Source organism: Protopterus annectens, chromosome 4.part0, assembly GCF_019279795.1.
Source record: "Protopterus annectens isolate FY-2018-M chromosome 4.part0, PAN1.0, whole genome shotgun sequence".
NCBI lineage: Eukaryota > Metazoa > Chordata > Ceratodontiformes > Protopteridae > Protopterus > Protopterus annectens.
In genome coordinates, this window is record NC_056733.1 from 1,894,302,873 (window position 1) to 1,894,323,665 (window position 20,793).

Genomic DNA, 20,793 nt, shown 5'->3' on the forward strand with positions numbered 1-20,793 from the left:
TCACCGATCCTATGTCTCTGACAATCTCCAGCCCTTGTATGTGTCAGTAGATTGACAGAGAGCAACACGGTGTTCCCCAAAATCAAAGAAAATAGACAACAGGCTGCCTAATCTTTCTTTCCGACTGTAACCTTCTTATCCATTTCTCCAGGATTGTTACTGAACCTGGATTACTGGTGGCATGATTGCCCAGCATGTCTATGCACCAAAAACTGGTTCAAGCATACAGCCTTGTTAAAAATGGCAGGGTTTATATCATGGCAGTCACAGTAGCATGATGGGCATAGAGTAATGCTGATATGTCTATATGCCTGTGTTTACCCGGCACAGAAAAGAAAGGAAGGATAAAAGTAGTTGAGGGGCAGGTATTCACATAGGAAAAGTCACTCCAACAAAAGGAGTAGAGAAACATGGAGGCACATAGCTCTGTGTGTTATGCTGTATCTAGACAATAACACTACAGTTTGAGTAAGATTTGTTATAGTATACTTCTTCTCAGGGGGAGAAGAATAACAAGATGTCAACAGAAGAAGACAGGATTTCAGAAAATGGCAGTGTGCTGCTAACAGAGAGAGAGAGCTTGGCATGCTAAATGTTAATAGGAGCATAGACAACATGGTTGATCTCAGGAGAAGTAAGGTCATGTTTGAAGTATGGAATGGTTCATGTATGAAATGCTTGTTTTATAAAACTACCATGATGCAAAATAATTCCACTCAGTAATGTTACTGGTAGCAGTTAGGAGGAAAGTGGCCGCAGAGTCAAGCCATTCTGATTTAAGACTGTTAAACCTTAGACAGGGAAAGGCCATCATGACTAAGACTGTATCAGAAAAGTACAAAGTAAAAGGATGCAGTACTTGCATGACTCCCAAACGGGCTGTTGCTTAGCTGCCAGTACTTATTGTGAAGGAACAAATGGGTCCATTAGGCTCCATAATAGGTAACAATGGAAAGGCAATTGGACTCTTGTCTGGCCTGGGAATGAGCCTGCCTGTCACAGTCATTGGCTGTTTTACATCTGAAAAGTTCTGTAGTTTTCATATTCTATGATGCATTGTTAATGCTTTATTGAGGAAGCCCCTGTAGGTAAGGCCACTAAAATAGTATCACACGATTGATGTTTTCATATATTTTGCAGTTTCATGTCCCACGAGGTGACTGCATCTTTCCAGAAATAATAGCAAAATACCTCAATGAAATGGATGCACTTACTATCTTTAGTGTTTGCCAGTGAAAGAAGTTTCTGTAAATTATGCCTGTGAGAATTGATGTTTTATAAAGCTGTTTATTCATGCACTTTTATAGCCACAAGCAAGCTTGTTAGAAATTTTTGAAGACTAAAGAAATTACAAGGGATAAACCGAGCTTGTTTGAGTTTATTACACACTCATCATATTTATTACACACTCATCACATTCATCGGAAATGTTTTGCAGTTCTGAATACACCAGTGTACTTTGCATTCATAACATTTAATTGGGATTAACATACATAACTTCCAAGAGCCTGGAGGTTACTAAATATGCAATCAGAAGCAAATGTTATTTTATTTACACTGCATTTTTGTTTCCTGATACAACTCATGTAACAACTGCATCATCAAAGGGCTATGAAGGAATACCTGACTGTTAACCGCAAAGTTTCAGCTTCTGATAACAAACTTCATCCCATCAGCTCATTGGAGTCTTGCAGGTTCTACTTGCAAAATCTCAGTGACTTTGACCAAGTTACATATCCAGACAATCGTCCTGAGTCACCCCTAAAAAATGCACTTGTGCCTAATCGCCTTATCAGGTTAAAAACTTAATAAAATAAAGAGGATATGCTAATCTGCTTAAATTTTCAGTATTCATTGATGTACACTGGTGCTAATGAAGCACAGCTTCATTTTATTTTAGTCTGGTTAAGTGAACTAGTCATCATGAAACCTTCTCAGCCATGACTCGGATCTCAAGGCCAAGGATAAATATTTATGTACACTTAGAATGCCCAACAAACCGTTATGTTTCTGAGAAGAAATTTGTGTAGCATGAAAAAACAAATGTAGAACATACATAGTTCACAATGTCAGTATCCAAAGATCAGGAATGAACCCTGGTGCTGTAAGACAGAAATCGTATCCACTAAGTCACTGTGTTGTCATGTTAACAATACAAAATCATGATGTTCACAAATATTTGTCCACTTTCACAAAGTAAGCTATCCTATTACCACCATACAGCAATCCAAAGAAAACAGGCAGAACCACATTTGTCCAGGAGCAACACAACCCAAAGAATAAAAAGAAATTCCATTCCAGAATATTCCTTTCCTTTTTCAACAAAGTAAAAGTTTATTGAAAAACAAAGATTATGCATTTGTATAATTATTCAGTATCATTTCAAGCAAAAGAATACAATTGCAAAGATAAGCATCATCTATACAAACTATTTAAAGAAAAACTAAAAAAGTGCATGCAACAAAACGTATTAAATATTAAGAGAGGTTTCTAGAATAAAGTGCTTTAAGAAAACCATGAAAATGAATAAAAGCTAAGATGCAATGCTTCAGATAACATAATAAATTACATTTTCTGAGTGGCTGATAATATATGAAAGAGTTTTGACAACAACAGATGTATATTCCCGTTATTAGTCACTGTCTTCAGTAACACTGACTTTATAGCATGCAGATTTGCTTTCTAAACTGCAGTGCCTTAGGCACTTCAAGCAGGAACTAACAGTTTGATGCTGCTCTGTAGTGATACATATACTGTTTACATTGGTTATATTCCTGATCACCAACATTTTGACACAGAAAGAAGCTCTGAACAATGAATAAAGGCAGCACTGAATGCTTTGTGAATGGCTAAAATCCAGACTTCTAATGTATCATTCAGATTGCCGCTGTGTATGATGCAGCTATCTCACCAGCCTATTTCATAATATTTTAACCTTTAGGTATGCCAGAATTTTATGAAGTAACCTGATTGATGAACCTGTGCAGTAGGATGATCAGACTGCAGTACCAGCAACAGCTAAATATAGCACTATTTCTAACTTACTAAGCTGTAGCAGAAAAGTGCAGAAGAGGTTTGGGAGTACTTCTGTGCAATATTCGTGATTTGCAACTATATGTTTTATTAGCCTTTATGTTTCTGTACTTTGTCAGTAACACAGTAATAGTTATTCTATTAATGATCTGCACTCAAAATCCTACTCTTTCCTTATTTCTCAAATGTCTCCCGTTTCATCATTCCTTCCACTTTGATTTATAACTATCTGCTTGTGTTATGTATATGAGCCTTAATTGCATAGCTCTGAAATAACACAGTGGTAGTATTTCAGTTTTATATACTAAAGCATAAGTAATCTGACCACTGCAAACTTAATATTATAGTGTATAAGAAATCATGTAGTGACCAAACATGAGGATGGCTGCCGACTAGATTAGTCCCTATTCACTGAGCTCCTCACAGTTATGTAATATCTGTTTTTTTTAAAAAACTTTGGAGTGATATTTTTCCTCAGTTTTTTTTTACAAAAAGTTCCTCTAAGATTTTTTCTACATACCTGGATCATTTTTTCTTCGGAAAGTTCAACTTTGGCATTATTTTACCTCAGAATAGTTTTTTGGCTTCAATAGTCTTGGGCACGTGCAGCTTGAAGGCTCTTCCCAGAATCAGCTATCCTGACCTCACACCTCTACTCTGGGCATGGCTGCCAAATCTGACTCCATGGAGACACAGACAACAAAGGCCAAATTCTCTTCTATGCTTTCACCTGAGAAGGATACTAGTTCAAAAAGACTAAGAACTACTAAACAATCTTCTGAAACTACTAAAGTAAGTAATAAAGACATAAATGACTCAAATTTTCATTTAGATGAACTAAAAATGGCATTACAACCTATTCAAAGTGCTATACAAAGTTTCTCTGACCAATTTACTGATTTTGGTAAAACTTTAAAACAAATAAGTGAAAGAATGGACATTATTGAAAGTAAAAATACAGCTTTAGAAATAAGAACAGACTCAGTGGAAAGAGATATAAAAGCCAAAGATAAGATTATTACATAAATCCAAGCTAAATTACTGGACTTAGAAGCTAGAAGCCGTAGAAATAATATCATTATTAGAGGTTTACCAGAATCTTATGAGAATCAAAATTTATTATCAGTGACTAAACAGATCTTTGAGGCATTATTAAACTGTGAGGCAACTTCAAAAACTGTAATTATAGAAAGAGCGCACAGAGCATTGCATGCCAGTCAGTATTCTACCTCTCCTCGGATCATATATACTAAGTTATTAAACTTTCAAGACACTCACCAGATCCTAGAAGCAGCTAAAAGCAGAAAACAGTTTATCTGGAAAAATCATAAACTGTCATTTTCACAGGATCTACCTCCACAAATAAAAATGAAAAGACAAAAACTTTCACCTTATTGTGCAGATCTTATTAAAAGAGGGATAAGATTTCGTATGAGTTATCCAAATACTCTGTCTTTTACTTATAATGACAGAAGATTCATGGTCACAGATCCTAAAGAAGCAAAAGACATATTTCTTAAAATATTCAAGAAGCTTCCTGAATCTGTGTCATAGTATTGCATTTTATATTCAGCTGTAAATGTGGTGGTATGTTTCAATTAGTATGTTTTTATTCAAGAACTTGCTATTTTAATACTTAATTTAGTGGTGACTGTCTTTATATAGTAGATTAATTAAGATACTTTCTTAATATGGTCGCTTTGCCTTTATTGTCATTTAGAGTTGTCACCATTACAGTATTTTAGTATCTCCACAAATCTTCTAGGCTAACAGTGTTATACGAGGAAACAGCCTGAAATACAGTCGCATAGTCATTTTGTTTTTGTCTACAATAGTCTGAGGGCAATTTGGAAGGAAATTTTATGTGCCTCGAGACTTTACAGATTGTCAGGGTATTTAATTTCGTCTCAGCTGCATCTCCGCTATATCCACGCACCATCTGTGGATCTTCGGGACTTCAGAGTGACGTAATCATTTGAAAAAGAAGTTTGAACACTTACGGACATCTGATTAGTTTAACTTTAGTGCCTTACAGTCTACCCTTTACATTTTTGCTATGTCCTGATGACAAAAACAAGCCTGCTATTCATTTTATATGTCTTAATACTTACAATGTTGACAAAAGATCAATGGTGTAGCTGGGAGCCTTATATACAGTGTCTATCTTTAAAAAGCTCCAGCTGGCATCGTCGCAAATGCGGAAGTAATCACATTTCACACACAAGAATGTAGAGGTAATGATAACTGTTTTTAACATTGTCAGAGATTTCTCTAACACAGAAGGCGTAATCTGTTGTTTTTACTGTACAGGATACAAGTTTAACAAGTTTCATTTCATTCGGATGATCTCCAGTTGGTGTGTTTTAACGTGGAGATCATTCCGACCATTGGAGAATGTAATCAATCATTTTGGCTTAAGGTATATGTTAATAGATTGTATTATTTTAAAACATTATCCTTTTTTCCATACCATAACACTTTATGTGTTCAATGCTTATACTGGTATGTTTGTGATAGCCAGAATATTGCATTTGTCCTCTTTCTTGTGAAGCTTTTGCGTCTCAGCATTATTTGGGCCATTTGGGAGACATTTGTTCCACTTTTGGCATGAGTGTATGTCAGCAATTGTCATGCGGATATGCAGTTATATCGTGCACTTTGATGCACTGTTCATTTGGCAAAAGATATCGGGTTAGTTATGATTTAGTGTAAGTGAGGCTAATTCCGTGGTTGTACGCTAAAAGAAACAGTGACTATCTGAGCTATATATTATTGTTCGAGATTGGGGCAGAGTATGCAGCGCTTTTTAGGGATCCTGCTGATTAGCGATATAGTTTAGATGGATGATCCACGATGTTTCTGATGGCTTCCCTATTGCATGTATTTTAGTTTGTGTACTCCCGACCCCATAGATAGGTGCAGTTTCACCTCTAATTGGGGCTGAGTTTGCCATGAGGGGTCTTCGAGTGGCGTGGCAGCTGTGGGAATTGATATGGCAGCTGTCCTGGTCACATGTATTGTGTCTTGAGTGTCCTAGTTCGTTGGATCAGACCAAGTCCGGTGTGTCACAATTGGCGTTTGATCTTTTGTTTTATTTTGATGGTCATGGGATTTGTGGCTTCTTTCTCAGTGAAGTGTAAGGGTATCGGTGGTTATGTATCTGTTTGTTTTTCTGCAGAGGGAGTCCAGGCTTGTTTTTATTGGCTTTAAGTCAAAGTAATGGCTTGAATACAGAGACAATGTACGTAAATAGAGCTTATGCTGGGTGATATCTATACAGTTAGCTTTTTTTAGTTAAAGGCTCATATATATAATGGCTTATCGTGTGAATCGTTGTTAATACCTAACATAAGAAGGTGATGTCATGATTGTAAATCTTGTTATTGGTTTTTCAGTATCTGTTATAAACTTGTATAGGCTTAAAAAATGTCATGACTTGTTGCTTTGGAGTCAGGGTTTCTTTTATTTTGTAGACTAAATGTCATTAATCCTATATTTATTTACTATGATCAGAAACACTCTCTTTATGTTAGTTAGATAATTAGTTATTAAAATAGAAGATTTTTATAGGTTTTTTTCTTTTTCAATTACTGTCGTGCTATTTAATGTTATTCTTATCTTATTGTTGACATAGGTGATAGTCTTTTTTTAGTTGATTTATTAAAAATGTATGATTATTACATTTCTGTGTACATATTACAGTTATTAGAAAATTTCATGTTACCACATTAATATACAATCTATTTAATTTGTAATGGAAAATTATTTAATGTAGGCGGCCTTTATTGGGATGTTATATTAAATTTTTAGTATACATTATTATAAAATGTCAACTTGTATTTTTGTTAATCATACTTAGTGGAGTGTAGCATATTTTTAGGTTGATGGTTGGTGTTTAATTTGTATTAATAATAACCTTATTATGTTTATTATCTGTTAATGTAGTTATATAATGGATTGTACATGAAATTTTAGTTAATTAGTCAAGATATATGCTGGTAATGCAAACTTATAATTTTATAATTATTGTAATTCATATGACAAGTTGCACACTATATGCTTATTTAGGCTAAATGACACATATTAATTACATGAGGAAATTCATTTAAATTTTATATCTATCTGCAATATAGGAGCTTGTGGTTACATACTGAATGGGGATTGAGTATGTTGGACATCTTGAGTTTTGGCAGATGTGTAAATATGTTTAGTTTTATTAATATGGTTTTAGTCCTTTTTAGGGCTCTAATTAAAGTGTATTCTGCTACTATGAAGTTTTTGGTAACCAAAAGTACTAATTCTATTCTGTTTTTCTTTGATCTTCCTTCTGTAATAGGGGAATGGTGGGCAGGCACTAGGGTAAGGAAGAAGGAAGTGTGTAAGTTTAAAATTACTATTTTTCTGAGGCTGTTTTTAACTGAGAGTTATCATTTAAACAAGACCAGAATAGTTTTGTTTCTTTTTTTGGATTATTTTAATTATGATCAGGGTAATACACTATATTCTCATTCAATCAATATTAATCTTTTATTACACTTATGACAAATTACTTAATAGTTGATTCCTGGAATGTAAGAGGAATCCAAAACAAAGCCAAAAAATTTTTATTATTTCATTTGATATTTAAATCACAAGCCAATATATGTTTTATTCAAGAGACACATATTCCCCGGGATGATTGGGACAAAGAAAAAAATAAAAAATGGATCAAAAAGATAGTAGCTTCTGGGGATACTTCTAACTCTAGGGGAGTGGCTATAATTATTAAACAAAAATTCACAGGGAATATTATTGACGTGAAATATGACAATGAGGGTAGATGGTGCCTTTTTACCGCTTCTAGTCATAATCTTGTTAAACCACTTTTGGTTCTAAATTTATACGGTCCATGTAGTCAACAACATTTCTTTATCTTACAAATATATAATATACTCACTTCTTATAAAGACCATTTTATTATAGTAGGTGGGGACTGGAATGCCGTAATAAACCCAGAAATTGATCGCACTAGTTGTTCCACTTCTTATAATCATCAGGCATCTCTTGCTCTCGAAGATTTAATTTTGGAACATAATTTAATAGATCCATTACATCTTATAAAATTCTCCAATAAGAAAGATATTTACACATATTACTCAAAATGTTATCGTTCATGGTCTAGATTAGATTTTTTTCTGGTCTCTAATACTATTAGAAAATATATATTGGATTTTAATATTGAACCTAGATTTTTTTTGGATCATTCTAGAATTCTACTAAAAATAAACATTACTCATAATGCTGAAAATAATATTAAAAAAAACAATTGGTCATTGAACAACAACTTACTCTTAAACAAAGATATATGCAAATGGTGTACAGAAACAATCCAGGAAATGGAAAACGAACTAGACTCAACCGATATTCCTTACGATATTCAATGGGCTGCTTGTAAGGCGAGGTTAAGAGGAATGTTTATTAGTAAGTCCGCATATCTTAAAAAACATTATAATAAGAAAGAAGATTTTCTAAAGGCTAAAATCCATTCTCTCGAAAACCAATTTAGACTGAATCAAGATCCTGCTTTTGAAAATAAAAATATAGATTGTCAAAAAGAACTAATTTTACTCCATCAAAACAACCTCTCAATAGTAGATCAAAGATTATTAGCTACGTATTCAGAATGGGCTCAAATGCCTTCTAAAACCTTGGCTAGAATAATTAAAAATAATTTTGATAGGCCTAAAATTTCATCTTTACTGCATAATAATAAATTATATAATACAGACAAGGAAATTATACATCTTTTTACACTACTGTATACAGAGTTATACTCTAAACCATCCAACTCTATGGTTAATAATCATATAAATAGCTTTCTAAGCTCTTTAAAATTCCCCAAGTTAAATGAAAATCAACAAAGTTTGCTTTCTGCTCCTCTAACTTTTCAAGAGATTTCAGAATCAATTGATAGACTTAAATCTGGTAAATCTCCTGGTCCAGATGGTTTTACACCGGAATTCTTTAAATCCTTTAAGTCAGTAATTGTTCCTTTTCTCCTTAAAGTGTACAACTCACCTACCCTGCCCTAACCCTCATGTTCACACAATCTCACACTTACCTGACCTGCGCCCTAACCCTAACTCACCTACCCCGCGCCTAACCCTCACGTCCACACAATCGCACAGTTACCTGATCCTGACCTGTAACTTTCACCCACAGTGCTGAACATAGTGAAGCCACAGGAATGGCCAACCAAATTCCTTCCCTAGGAAGAAATTCAGTGTTCTGCAGCTTCGCTATTTTCAGCATTCGCTGGATAGGGGTTGATATATGAACATTCGAAGTTGTGAAACTTCGATGTTCTAATATAGACCCCATATGTACAATCACCATTCAGTGTAACCCATAGTTAACACATTATAATTAACATGTTACTGTAACAATTCCTTTGCTTTGAACACCCCTGCCCCCTTCTTGGCTCCTTTCTTCAAAATAAGCCACACCTTAGATATTTAAAGACATTTGTTATAAATTCTTTCACCCTACATGTTCTTTGATATTCTTCAAAATTCTTTAAAAAAGCATTTTCTTAATGTGGGCCAACATTACTAAATTCAGTTCTGTGAACATCAGTTCCCTGCCTAGCTTTTCAGCTATTCAAATCTACACTGAGAAATCACCTTAAAGAGAGTGCAGTTTATAGCTGACAAAATAATTAATTACTTCAAATGTTCATTATTCAAGGACTGCAGACGTCTGATGTTTGCAATTAATCTTACTAACCTCATTACTATGTATGTATTGCAATTACTCTGTTGTTACAACACAACCTGATTAAACTCATTAACACGCGAGCACTCTGTTGTCGTGCTGTACAGTTTAAACTCATTTTATTTTGTTTATATTTTAATTTAGTCCTGGTTCCTGTTTTTAATGTTTCCTTGAAGCCACTGAACTGGCTAGGTTAAATAATGGCGGACAGTCTCTGTGTCTTTGAAAGCTATTATCATTTTGCAGTTTACTTATTCTTGTATGAATTTTCAGGGCATTGGCTTATAGCTCTTCATAAATACCATTACAGACACAATGTAACTGAAGTAGTAATGTTCCATAACAGACACATCTGGAAACGTACACGAGACTTACAAATATTTGGTTTTGATACAAAACTAAACCGGCTACAGCAAGACAGTTACAATGCTTTTTTTACTAGAAGTCTATAATTCAGATAGTTAGTGATGCGATATGCATGCATCAGTGTTAGTGCAGATGCAGTCTCTGCCTGTTAATATGAAAACATTATGTGTTTGTGTACAAGAAATGTCCAAGATATTACCCCTTACAAATTAATTTTAAAACTATGTCTTACAGGGTGTATCCCTGGCTATTCCCTTGGAATGATTTCCAGGTATATGTGCACTAGGGAGGTCATATCTTTTCACAGCTTCATTCCTAGGGTTTGTATACTTATCACAGTTGGAGGGAAGGGATGCATATGGGCAGCCATTACATGGTTGCATTTGTATACACTTAGTTAACTAGAATAAACTTCTTTTGATGTTTGCAGCTTCTTGTAAATGTCAGAGCAATAAAATATCTGACTGAGTTTAAGAGTGAATTTATTCTCTGGGTAAGTGAGCTTAAGTCTGAAGATATTTTCAAGAAGTCTGTGTTCCTTAATTTTAGTTTATTAAGAAAACACAGTTACCCTGAACTTATGAATGCATGTGTATCTCAAAGCTATAAATGCCATTCAAAGAAGCTTTCAAAGTACAGTTCTGATATCCTGTACCAGTGATGTGGAGTGATAAAGCCCTGACTACATCTCAGGTGATCAAAGTTTGAGTAATGGCTGAGGTAGGGATGAAGGACATACCCATCTGAGGGGGAAAGGGAGTGATGGTTCTCATCTGGATAGTGCCATTGCTCCCACTGACAAGGCTTTACTGGAGAGCAGAAGCTCATCTCTCAGTCTTACTGGAGAGCGGCCATAGGCAGCCCTCACACTGATCTGGCTGCCCACTTCAATGTCAGGGCTATGGCATGGATTCATAAATGAATAATGTTCTCACTGCTGGAATACCATCACCAGTACAAATCACCCACCTGGCCTGGATGATGGCCCGTTGGAGGCTTGATGGCTGGCAATCATGAGTGCAAATCTGATGAAATGAAAATAAGTCCAGTTTACATCTAATGCTAGCTGCATCCAATGTTATGCAGTCTAGCAGCGTTCTCCTGAAAAGGCACAGAGAATTCTACTCCTTGCCTGAAAACAACTAAATTCTTTGTGCTTACTAGGCAAACTAGACTGCACAGACTAGCCATAATCTAGAAAAGCCTGATTTCATTGAATGGCTGCAGTGGCTACAGAAATCTCAAAAGAAATTAACTCCATTTTCTTATGGGAGATTGCAAGGGATAGACAGAAAAGACACCCAAATTAAGTCTGCTTTGTAATAGACCTGATTTATTGCACTTGTATTGCAGATTTTATCTTTGTTTTGAGATCTTCACTCTATCAATATTTATGAAACCCAGTTGATACTGGGCATACCTAAGTTAGAACAAGTCAGATGAAAGTATTATTAATGGCTTTACTGGAAGCAACGTCAATAGCATTTCTGAAGGAGATGGTCCAACAGATGTATCATGTCATGATGTGAATCAATAAATTCCTTATATTGGATCAGGTCAGTATTGCATAATCAAATTAGGGGCAGCTCCCTCGTGTTAAAATGGATCAGCTGGTGACCTCATCAACAAACTGGATCTGCTTCGAGGTCTAATCTTATCGAGTTGGGCTACCAAATCTCTTGTGTTTTTACCCTCTTTATGTAGCAGTAGCAATGACCTGAACAAAGCTGAATCACTCCATAGATTGGGGAAATCTCTGGCAAATAAAACAGATTTGCTTTCTTTCCAGATGTTAAAATAAAAATAGAATCAATCACTCCAGGAGATCTAGCATTGGGATGAGGAGGTAGTTACCTTTAAATGCTGCAGTGGATGGAAGATGAGACGTTATCCAGATTTTGTTCCTTGACCAAGGACATACTTAGTCAAAGTATTAATAATCATCTCTAAAAGACTGACTCACTTGACTCAAGTAGACTTTTTACTCTGCTCAAGACTCCTACAGTACTTATTACTTGTTTATTACCTTGATACACTTATTCATAAACCCCCCAAAAAAAAAATACTCCCCCAACACACCCCCCCCCCTCGGAATTTTTTTTATCTTTTTTCAGTCTTTTCTTCTAGTTTGTTCAGTCAGTTGCTAGTGTCCTCTTGCTCTCTCAGTGTGAACCTGGGAATGAAAAGGCAATGTTACAATTGCTTGCATGTACACAGACAACCCCTCTCTCTCTCTCCCACAAAACAATACAACATGCGAGAGATGCAACTATCCAAACAAACTGGGCTGAGCTCTCACGCTGGTGTAACGACCTGAGACGTACCTCCTTGGACTACATGAGGAGCTCTGATTATAGAGCCCAGGCAGGTAGAGACCCTGACCTTGAAATGTCTGTCTGCCTGGGATGACATGCTGGACAGCCGCACAGCCAAAGGACGGTTTGCACCTGTCGCCCCTGATTCCGGATATTGGCAAAGGCTCTTGCCCCACCCCAATCATGCCGCCCGCCCCAAAATCAATACTCAAAAAAAAGGGGGGTGCCCAAATCCGACAACCAAGAAAGGAGGGGGGGTATCCTCAAATTGTAGCACAACACCGAAGTATACCCTCACTGGTGAGATCAGATCACAACTAATCTCGCTGGAGGTCCTCATCCCACCGAACTTCAAAAGCAAAAGCACACTTCACAAGACTAGTGTGGTCTCTTTAAGGCCCCCCCGCCTCAGGGAAACAGTACTCAAACTCATTGAATCACTTAATACAAATGCCCAGCACCAGTGCAGGACTGCATGGATAAGGCAATCCCAAGCAAAACAAAGACTCTTTGTACCAAAGGTAAGCTGCCCAGTGCAACCTTCCCCCCAAAAAGGAGAGAGATATATATACCAAGCGATTGCAGCCCCCAAGAGAACTGCTCTCCAAAAAAAACTCCAGCAAAACACAGCATCCATGGGACCTGATGGTGTCCCCGCTGTGTGCTCACTCTAACTCAATGAGGAATCTGATGTGTGGTCCCTCACAAAGGCGGTGCCTCCACCCCACCGACGCGCGGAAATTACCGCCCATTAGCTTGACATATCTTATCAAAAGCCATGAGAGGATCATAATGTGGACCATAAATAAAGACATACCTACCTGGCTTAAGGCCTTACATACATACCCCCACTGTATCATTGAAAAAACATCAGCTTAAATGTTAACCCATACATCACAAGATGGGCTCTGGCTGAGGCTGAGGACAACCCACAGGGTCAGAGTTGCTGGCGCCATGTCAGACTCAAAGCAGACTTAAACCCCACACGGCCTATAATTAGACGCCAGCTGAATAAAATCCCAGTATATGTGAGGCAGAGCACTCGCTGGCCTTGTTCAAGAGAAATCTTGACCAATGGATGAGTGTCACTGCTCAACAGAGGCACAGCAAAATGATGGGTATAGTTCCCCATACTAAGGGTGGCGTAGTAGCCACAAAACCATGGGCTAGGCTTGTAAATGCCCTATTAAGCTATGTGGATATGTCAGTCTTGAATCTACAACAAAATGGTTACACCCATAATGACACTGTTCCATCTAGTGTACTGAAAAACAGAGACAAGCTCGTGTGGCAATTGTTAAGCTGGGTTTGTTCAACATTCACCTTTCATTTATCAGCAAAGCCCTACGCGGAACCAAGGGAGTGCAGATTCTGCTTATCAAAATGTGATAGGAAAAGGTTTCCTGAGTATCATGTAGAAACAGGGAGGAAACTCTCCATGAGTGATTTCACCCCACAATGGCAATTAGTAAATGAATGATCATCCCACTTTAGTCAAGAGGTGCAACACCAGACAGCCTATTGTCCTTGTCTCATGCCTCCTTCAGAACACTGTGCTGTCTGAAAAGATGCTGAACTATCTCTGGTGGTCTGAGGGTTGAAAACTGAAAACTGAAGAAGTCAACACAGAAACCTGTGGTGTAAAAGAAACCTCTTCTGGACTTAAACATTGCCTGTGATATAAATAGGACCTGCTGGAGAAACAGTTATGGAGCCAAGCAACTACCCCTTCTCTAGAAAAGGCTCCCCATCCATGTGGAGTAGATTTCCTCCCTAACCCAATTCAAGTGCAACTTGGACAATTGGATGGGGAACAGGAAATTCATCCCTGGTCTGGAACCTATGTCTGTAATGGACATAGGTAGCCTGTAAATGGCTCACCTTCCAGACCTCTGCCTGCAAATATTTCACCTTTCATGTGCATGCTTATACTTATCAAAGGTACTAAACTTGACAGAGAGTTGGGATGCATAGCTAAGCTTAAAAAGACCCTTGTTTTTGTTAGCCTAGTACACACCTATGAACCTATGAACCTATGTTTTTCTGTGTTTTCTAAAGTATAAATGTGATAGGAACAAAGTTAAGCCTTCTTATTAACAAGGTAACAGTTTCATTGTTTAAAATTAAATCAGAAATATCTTAAAATTTGGTAGTGGCATGACTTTACATTGCAGTTAATACATCATCTGTGGCTTTGCTGGCATCTTCTCAAGTTTCCCATTTATGTTTAAGTCAATATGAAGATTTATTTGTGCTGATGACTTAAAGGGTTTGTGCCAAATAGTTATGTTTTCATGCTGGTTTTCTATTAGCTGTGCTACATGTGTCATATAAAATGTATCTCCACATAGGCCCATTGTGCAGATAATAAACTAGAGCATGTATGGTAGCCTTGCATGACCTTTCTCAGTAAAGTATATCAGAGAGAAAATAACAGTGATGGCTTATTCAAATTATTCATTTTGCAATAAGATGATTCATTTGGGAGAACTGATTAATTAAAGCAAACTATGGAATTGTTTGTATATTAGTATACAGCGAGGCATTGGAGCAGTTTTCTTTCTCTTATTTCATTTATTTATTTATTGTTCCTGTGGCAGATGACATTTGTGATAAGCACATGTTGATATTATTCACTGCTATGGGTGGATTCATGCATGGGTTACTTCAGAAACTTAGTTCAGCCACTAAAAGTAAAAGATAAAAGATAAAAGCAAATCACTGAAATACTGAAGAAATATTTTGACCCCAAATCACTAATGCTGGAATGATTTTACCATAATTACTGCAAGTACAATGTCATTGAAACTGTGACTTGTGCTGCTGAGCCAATCAGAATGCAGTAAGCTGTAAATCTGGTGCTAATGTGTAAGAAGTAAGAGATAAAGCTGTTAGTTGTTACACAAAGTTGTTGTGTAGAATGTAATGTATCTGGGAGTATTCAAAATTTCTTTGAATGTGAAAACAGCAGGGAGATAGATACTATGTTGAAGTTCAAGAAACATAAAGTACCTGTTGGCACAGTACATAAAACCGAAATGCAGTCAAATAACCAGAAATATAAAATATTTTAGCATTGTAGTAATAAAAAAAATGTAACCTCAAAGAAGCCAAATACCATAATTGTGAGATGTCGGGAAATATAAAACAAACATCTTGTAGTAAAATGCATTACAACTAAATAAAAAAAGTAGAGTTTTTTTTTGAAAAAAAAAATACAAAACAGTTTTATAATGAAGACTTTGAATTGCAAATACAGAATTCTCAAAAAGTCTGTTGTAATCCACAGCATTTAAGTTTAGGTGACACTGTATTGTAAATGACATAATATTGATGAAACCAAAGTTCATCCAAATTTCCTTGCCATTTGAGATAAGGTAAACTGTATTTTTTCTGGTATCTGCCTTTTAATCTGCTTTTCACCTGATTGCTTAATGATGAAAACAGATCTGGTATCTGCCTTTACTTTTCACCTGATTTTGTTTAATGATGATTTTTTTAATCCACTTTCCAAATACCCCTGTAGAACTTTTTGAAAGATTCAGATGTAGCTATGCACCTAACAAATGTACTAGTCAGTGGAAAGACAACTCAAGAACATCTCATGAACATGCCTCTCAATGTTCCAGATTTTTGTTTAATGTCCAGATTTGTGCCTCATATTTTTAGTCTGTTCCTCATAAAATTTGTGATTTTCTGGCAAATCAGTGAGGATTGAAGCCACTAAATAATGAAATACATTTGAATTTCAGATTTCATATCATTCAGAAAATGCATGCTAACAGAAATTCTGTTATTCTAGAAAATTTGTAAGTTTATAACAGCAATAGCTAAAATATGTAACTATTTTTGAGTCTTTGTCCCCCATTATTTCAGGCTTTGTCCAAGTTTCTTGTGTTAAGAAGTTGTGAGGTATGCTCAGAAACTTATAAAAAAGTATTATTGAAAAGACTGAAAGAATTCTGCTTCAGAATAAAAATAGATAAATGAAAGTTAGTTTGGCACGTCATTAACTGTTTGGGCTATGTGCTTAAGAGACATAGTTAGGTCATTTGGTTCACTGTGCAGTTGTGCAATGAAAAAAAGGAAACTTGAACAAAAAAAAAAGCTTTGAAATTGTAGCAAGTTGCTTGTTGCAAATATTACAAGCAGCTTTCTATAGATAAATCACCATACCCACTGAGTGCTTCATCCATGAGAGCAAATATGGCATCGACATTCATGAATGCCAGTCCTGCACTTTTGCAACATCTGCACATGTCATCACGTTCCCTAATACTTGAACCCAGGAAAGCCCCTTCACTCTGCCCTTGCTACAACTCTGATGTGCTTCATAAATTACACACACACACACACACACACACACACACACACACACACACACACACACACACACACACACACACACACACACACACACACACACACACACAGGCGTTCTCATGTGAACTACCTGCAAGCATTCTTGATTTCAGTAGCTATTAATGCAAGTTTGTACGTGGTATCCTTGTGCAGACTGCTAAAGAAACACATATAGTGACAATGTAAATGTAACTGTCAAGATCAAGAGAGGTTCAAAAACATAAAAAACTACCAAAGTGTGATAGAGTGTTGGCGATTTAAGACTTACCACCACACATTACCTTCCACATGAGGTGCTAGGACTGTGCTTTAACATATTATGGCTAAAATTAAGAAAGGCCTACTACATATGCTTCTAAAACCCTTTCTCCAGAAATATTCACAAACTGAGAAAGAACCTGTTGCTTTGACTTTTGGAGCAAAGAAATTCCATCAGAACATTTTAAATAGAAGTTTTAAGCTAGTTATTGATCATAAACTATTGTTAAGAGTCTGCCTACAATAGCAGTAGCACCTACTCAGAGATGGACTATAATTCTGTCATCATGCAACAGCAAAACTGACCATAGCCTGTCAGAGGGTCATGGTAGTGTAGATGGTTTCTTAATAGTTCTACTGCCACAAACTTCTGATAAAGGAATGATTGATTTAATAAACACTTGTACATCATTTTCAAGAAATTCCACAAAAAAAACAAGATAATATCAAGAATGACTTTAACTGACAGAGCATGATTAAAGCACTAACCTCTGTAATGAAAGGCTGGCCATACAGTGTGCTAAGTGATTAAATGTGTATCACAACAGTAGGAAAAAAACTACATGTGAGACACCCTTTGATTTGTAAAACTGAAGACACTGCTAGAAAAGTTCCCATGGTGTCCAGTGTTAGATGAAATGACTGAGTACATGTGTAAAGAACATGTTCCATATCCAAAGGCACAGAAGATGCTGGATTAGTACCACAGCATTCACGGTATTTTCCAGAACAATGTTGGAATAGGATGGACAGAGATTGTTCAGGTCCCTTCAGGTATAGCATGTTCCTGCTTGTGATGTATTTATACTTTAAATGGTTAGATGTAGTTTGTAAGAGTCAACACTTTATAACTAGTATACTGAGAAGAATGTTTCCTACTTCTAGTTTACCAGAACATATGGCTACAAACAATGGTATGCAGCTCACAGTAAAATGCATTCCCTTCAATACAGCTCTTTAGAATGTTTACCTTTAACTCCAAGTGGGTGTGGCTTAAACCTTTAAAAATGAAGTTATCACCTTACAGTCCTTACAAATACTCACTGACAGAGGTCAAATATCAATGCAATTGTGTTTGCAAGCCGCAGTGGTGCAGCGGTTAATGTTGTCGCCTCACAGCAAGAGGTTCTCCCGTTCGATTCTCAGCTTGAGCGCCTTCTGTGTGGAGTCTGCATTTCCTCCCCATGGTCGAGTGACGTTAAAGACATGCCGGTAGGTGTGAGCGAGAATGGGTGTGCCTTCGTTGAAGGTTGGGCGTCGGGCTGGCAACTCGGCACCATAAAAATCCACTGGCAATCATGAGCGGTCCGGAGTTCCGCTGTGGCGACTCCTAACCAGGAAAAGCTGAAAGTCATCATGTATGCTTCAAGATACAATATTCTGATACCTTGTATGTAGCATGTTTTTGGAATTATTCATGCAAATAGGAACAAGCAATATTTGACACCTAGATGCGCAGTAGGAGGTAACTGCAGAAGTGCCTGATGCCTCACTCAGCTGTAATGAGTTAAAAGACTGCAATAATTTCATTAAAATGGAATTATTCATTCTCTAGTACTTAAGAGGGCTGTTATAATGAGACATGGTGTGATTAAACCACACTTTTGCTGGGTAAAAGAAACAGTAGGTAACAGAAACTTTAGTATAATAAGTTTGTAAAGAGTGCATCAGTTAATAAACCCAATTCATTGTACTTATTACCATAGAAGTACCAATTGGCAGGTAGGCCCAGTTTCATTTTGTGTTAGGGGAATGGGCATGATATGGCATACAGAAAACAGTGACTAGTTACTGGCCAGATTGATGCTAGATACTTGGCATTCTGAAGAAGTAAGCCTTCTTACTGAAACAATGGCTGGTGACAGTGAAAACTTAATGAGCAATTAAAGTGTTGATAACTGCAATGCACAGCTGAGTAAAAAGTTTCAGAAAAAGCTAAAATCAATGACAGAACTGAGAAGCATGCAGAAAGTTAGAAAACTACCCCATAGTCTGATGTTTTGTTGTGCAGTCTTCAGTATATGGGCTTTGTGTTGTTTGAGATGGACATTTCTGTCTTAGTCAATGTATTTTGGAATGCCATTTTATCCTCAGTAAAAAAATAGATTTTTCTCTTTGAAACTGAAAGGTGGGTAACGTGGAATATTAAGCTTTACTATTTAGCAAAGTACATCACTAGGCATTTGTGAAAGTGATCCAGACTGCAGTAAAAATGTGATTGCACTGTTCAGATAATCATAGGATCATAGGAGGTTACTAGGCTAATAGCCCTAGAGCCCTTACAAGCCTAGCCAGGTATGACCCCTGTTCCAGAGACTATCAAGGTATTAAGCGGAATTAAGTCAACAACTACTGCTCCTGTCCAAGAGGGACATAGGTGAAATGCATGGAGTGAATTAGCATTTCCCATCCAATCATATAAATTACACTTAAATAGGGTCAGCTAGGGGCTCTGTTTCACCTGAATTGGAAGTTTGTTCCAGTGGAGTGGTAACCTCTATGAGACATATCTGTCTCTCCAGCAGGTCCTCTTGAGTTCCCTAGAGTGAGTGCATCTTATACCATTTGATTTACGAATGTGCAGCATTTACATCAGAGCAGGATCTGAGATTGCTTTACATACAAGACAGAGGTCACCTCTGAGTAGTCTGTGAGACACAGAGTATAGTGACAGTGATTTCAGTCTGACAATGTATGACATATGCTGAAGACCCTGAATTTTCTTTGTAAGAAACTGTTGAGGTCTTTTCAGTTGCTGCAGGTGCCTGGTGAGGTACATACCAAAGGTAGCATTGTACTCCTTTAATGGCCTGATGAGTGAGGAGTACGAAGGGGGGGGGTTAACCTCTTTTGTTATGGATGCAATGCCCTTACTTATGAGGTGGGCGATGAAGAAAGACTTTCTTTCCACTGTGGAGACGTGGTGGTGAAAGGTCTATATACTGTTTTCCACAAATCAGTTGTATTAATGAACACATTTTTATTTGAAGCTTCTGACAGTTTTTGTGTGGAAGTATTTTTCTCGGCTCTAATTTCTCTCAATCTTTTTCTATACCTTGGGTCTGGAAATTCTGGGCTTTTTGCATAATAGTAACAATACACAATTTCTTTCTTATCCTCAATATTCCACTCTATCATCTTTATGGCTCTTCTTTGGCCTATCAGTTTTTGTGATTTTTGTGGCATGCTGCTTGCTTCTACAACAGGGGGGGGCATCCTCCCCATGTGCCTGGCCTCATTGTAGGAATGTTTCCACATTTTAAGGATTTTACAGTCATTTTTTCCAGTCCTGGCACCAGTGCACCTACCAGGATTGATCAATTTTTTATCAGCTATCTTTTTTAATTTTTGACCTCCTTCTGTCCATGATATATGCTGTATAAATACAGTCTCTATATCAGTGTTGTCATGGTGAGACTTTGTGAAAAACAGTGTCCACATCGTGAAGGTACTCATCAAGACTTGAGGATGAATTCAATTAGGATTACTACTATCTGTTACTTGCTGAATTATCTTATTCCCATTTGGACCCCAGATGGGGGAGTTTATTAATTATGACTGAGTAGGGAATAGTGTCAAAGGCCTTGGCCAGGTCCAGGTAGGCCATATGCATGGATATGCCTTCATCAGGGCTTTGGTGACTATCTCAAAGAAGTCCACCAAGTTCAAGAGGCAGGGATCTCCCTTTAATGAAGCCAGACTGGGT

General features: G+C 36.9%; 1 protein-coding gene across 1 annotated transcript in view; it reads left to right on the forward strand.

Moving 5' to 3' along the window:
* LOC122800499 (calcium/calmodulin-dependent protein kinase type II subunit alpha-like) overlaps positions 1 to 20,793 on the forward strand; it is a 1,292,092-nt gene that overhangs the window by 977,660 nt on the left and 293,639 nt on the right. The gene's annotated exons all lie outside the window — the stretch shown is intronic.